At 36.3% G+C, this 3904-nt stretch overlaps 1 long non-coding RNA gene across 1 annotated transcript in view; it reads right to left on the bottom strand.

Annotated features, from left to right (window-relative positions):
* Positions 1-1278: 1278 nt before the first annotated feature.
* The window catches only part of LOC109385435 (uncharacterized), a 336203-nt gene continuing 333577 nt past the window's right edge, over positions 1279-3904 (bottom strand). Inside the window, exon 4 of the long non-coding RNA XR_002124622.1 lies at positions 1279-1342. This is a non-coding gene — a long non-coding RNA (uncharacterized LOC109385435). The remainder of the gene's footprint in view (positions 1343-3904) is intronic.

The following is a 3904-nucleotide window of genomic DNA, read 5'->3' as shown; positions in this document are numbered from 1 at the left end:
CTCTGTCTACCCACGAAACTATAAGCTCTATGTTATAGTCCACATTGTATCTCCAACCCCTACAACAATGTTCAGGAGTGCTAGTTATCTACCATTTTCCTGTTAGATTCTCTCAAAATCCTGCCCTATATCCTGGAGACTAATCCATATGGACTATACTATTGGGCTTTCTTGCCAAGGCTTTCAGGCAGCTTCTGCTAGTGGAAGACTTTGGCATGAAATCAGAAAGAGAGTGAGGATGGAGTTTTGATGTTTGATTCCTTCTGCTGAGTCATCTTTGATCCATTGCATCAGTCCACTAAAGGCCATAGCTCATCTCAGCTCTTTCTAAGATCAAGCAATCATTCCTTCCCATTCCTCCTTCAGATCTAGAGATCGTAACAATAAATATTTAATGAATTTAAATCAAATCACTTTGTGTGAAATACATTTTTTTTAACCCCCTGGTGCGTATGTTTTCTAGAGTAAAGAAAATAATTGAGTTTTCTCATATCTGGATCCATTAATGAATCAGTAAACAGGGCAATTTATTTCTCATTCCATGCCTGGTACTTAGATGGCATGTAAATTAACATTTTATATTTTAACAGCCATTTATTTCAATATGTAGTAGAAAAACTTAGCTAGCATGTACAACCAATGGTTATATGGATGTTATAGAGCAATATATGTATTTCTTATAGAACACAATTAAGCAAAAACATTGTCAATTGAAAGAAAACTACTAATAACTTTTACTTAGTCCTGGGAGCAGTAGACATGACAACCGTATGGGTGAGATTTGTGACTGTCTGGAGTTTGGAAAATACTGACTGGCATAAAGAATTTTGAGACCGTATCCTCCTGAGACAGAAAAGGTTGTGATTGATTGATGGTGTCTGCCGCAGGCCCTAGAAGGGCAAAAAGTGCGTGTTTGAGGTGTGCATCATGCCTGGGCTCTTGCTCTTTTTTTACCTTGGTAACCTGGGGAGGAANTGTTCAGCATCTTAGCTGTAAAGGGCAGTGTCACTGGCCCTCATATGTGGGATCCGAACCGGGGCCCTCTGGCGTCCCAAGCCAGTTCTTAACCATTGAGCCACTCGGCCGGCCCAAGAAAAGGTTTTAATTACATGGCTGGATTAAATATAATACTAGGTGTGATCCATACTAATATGTTCTAGGAACTATGCTAGATACTTGAAATAAAGTATTTTATTTAATTCTTACAATAAGTCAGGAGAGAAGGACATTTTGCAAATTTTACAGATGAGATGAGGAATCACAGAGGAAGTCAGGAAGCTAATGGTTGCATCAAGATTCAAATCTAGGTCAGAACCCGAAGTCCGTATCCTTTTCAGATGACCTAAAAGGAAACATAACCAAATTTAGCACCTGTGAAAGTTAATTTTGTGTCAACTTGACTGGCCACACGGTGTTCAGATTAAACATTATTTCTGAATATGTCTGTGAGGGTGTCTCTGAATTAAATTAGCATTTTAATCAGTGGACTCAGTAAAGCGTTTTTCCTTCCCCAAAGTGTGTGAGCATATTCCAGTCTATTGAGGGTCTAAATACAACAAATAGAAGAAGGAAAGTTTGGCCCTTCTTGCCTGCTTGCTAGGGTTGGGACATCGTTCCTCTTCTGTCCTTGATATTCCTGATTTTCAGGCCTTTGCACTCAGACTGATTGACACCACCAGCCACCAGGCCTCCAGCTTGCAGGTGGCAGATCATGAGACTTCTCAGCCTCCACAAATACATTTCTTTATGTATCTAGATCTAGATATAAATGTAGATGATATAGATATAGATATAGATATAGATATTGATATATCCTATTAGTTTTGCTTCTGTGGAGAATCCTGAATAATACACCTCCCTTAAAATGTTTACAAAGGAAATAAAATAGTTTCTAATAGCTAAAGTGATTTCTGCACAGTCATATCTGTTGGTTTCCAAAATATCCTTGCTAAATTGCTGGTTTTATGCTTTGGCATATAAGGCAATAGCTATGCAACTCCTAGCTCTAACTGCCACTTCAGAATTTTCCGTACACCAGATTTCTAACTCTCATCATGAACAACCTATAGATGGTAGCTGAAAACAATGCAGAGATGCTAGGGGCCTTGAAGTTTAGAAATTCTAAAGAAAAAATTATAGAGCATGACCTTAGTTAATAGCAATTGTCTGCTAATTAATAAACAATTATGTTAATAAACTAATTTGGTAACGATATTTTCAGATACTCCTGAATGTGAAGGGCAATGTGATATTCCTAAAAGAGCCCTACAAAGTTCTGATTTCCTGGACTCAAGTCTCAGTTCTGCCAATGTAATTGCCAACTAATCTTGAGCAAGTTGTTTAAATTCTCTGTCTCAGCTTCCTCATTAGTAAAATGAAGAAGATAACATTGCCTTAATGCATTATACTAATATACAGGAATACTATGGATGCATTCTTAATTTCTTTACTCCTTGCCACATTTTGAATTAATTCTTGTGCACTTTCTATGTCCTCCCACAAAGAGTAACTTGTTTACTTCTAAAAGATAGCAACTTCCTCCCTTGAAGTTGTCGAATAAACACATCATATTCAGCAGAAGAGAATAGGAGAATTTTAGAGATGGTATGCTAATGTTTTCCTCTATATTATTTTACTAACAAATATGAAAATAATGTTTTGCTTTGTTATTTAGTGACTTACTTTAATATTATTATGATGAACTTGTATGGCTATATATTCGGCCCCATGGCAAGACTTATTACTAGAACTATGAAAAAGAACTCATTTTAATTGAGTTTCTTGTATGACCCAATCAACTGATATTTAATTATAGTATTGTATCAGCATATTTTAATTTTTTCCAGGTACTTTTTTGCTTCTAATTTTAAATATTTTTCACCATCTTTTTTTTTTTTTAAGTGAGCAATCCTGCCACCTGTTGGCAGCTTGGTGCTCAGTAGCAGCTCAGCTTGGGCTGGGACTTGAACCACTGTTGTTCAGAGCTCGTACTCTTGAGTGAGCTCTTAACCAACTGAGCCATTTGGCCGGCCCTAATTTTAAATATTTTTGATAAAAATCTCAAGACTGACTTTTTATTATACTTGCAAATCAGTTCTCCCTTCCACCCACCTCAGAGTACACTACCAATTTTCTCATGAAAGAAAAATTGGAAAAATGTTTCCATATGTAGAAACCATGTGCAATTAACTTTATAAAGGAATATTTTTATCTGTCCCAAAGCTTAATTGATCTGGTAAAGTTTGGGCTAACAAGGCTGAAGAGTCTTTCTTGCTCTCTTTTATTTATTTATTTATTTGTTTATTTGTTTATTTATTTATTTATTTATTTATTTATTTTTATTATTCGTTTCAGGTGTACAAAACAATGCAATAGTTATCCTTTTCACCCCTTATTCTGTACAGATCATCTAAACCTGTTGCTAGGACTTCTTTAATAGGTCTGTAAATCCACCCCACTGGAGCAATTTCAATTCTGTACACTGTTATCACTTATTTTGTTAAAACAGTAGGCTCTTAATTGCTCTTGACACCAGTTATGCCTCTCTTCAATTAGGGCAATATTCTAAAACACAAATATGACAATTTCATTATCCTGTTTCAGTGGTTCCCCACTACACTCAGGATTAAACACACCTAAGCATGCAGTCTGAATTTCTTTATATGCCCTGATTTTCTCTCTGGCTTCCTTTATAACCTCTATCTCTCTCCTTCCCTTCACAATCTATGCCCTGCTCAGTGACATTCAATACTGTTCAGTTCCTATACCATAATGTGATCTGTATGATTCTGGAAAATATTTCATGCCTATTTCTTCCCTAGAGCTGTGTAACACCTAAGTCTCAGGGATAATTTCCTTTAGATTTTACCTCCTCTGAGAAGATTCCCTGAGTTTCCTAGGCTTA

Source organism: Hipposideros armiger, unplaced genomic scaffold (assembly GCF_001890085.2).
Source record: "Hipposideros armiger isolate ML-2016 unplaced genomic scaffold, ASM189008v1 scaffold_115, whole genome shotgun sequence".
NCBI lineage: Eukaryota > Metazoa > Chordata > Mammalia > Chiroptera > Hipposideridae > Hipposideros > Hipposideros armiger.
This window is presented reverse-complemented; position numbering and strand designations above follow the sequence as displayed.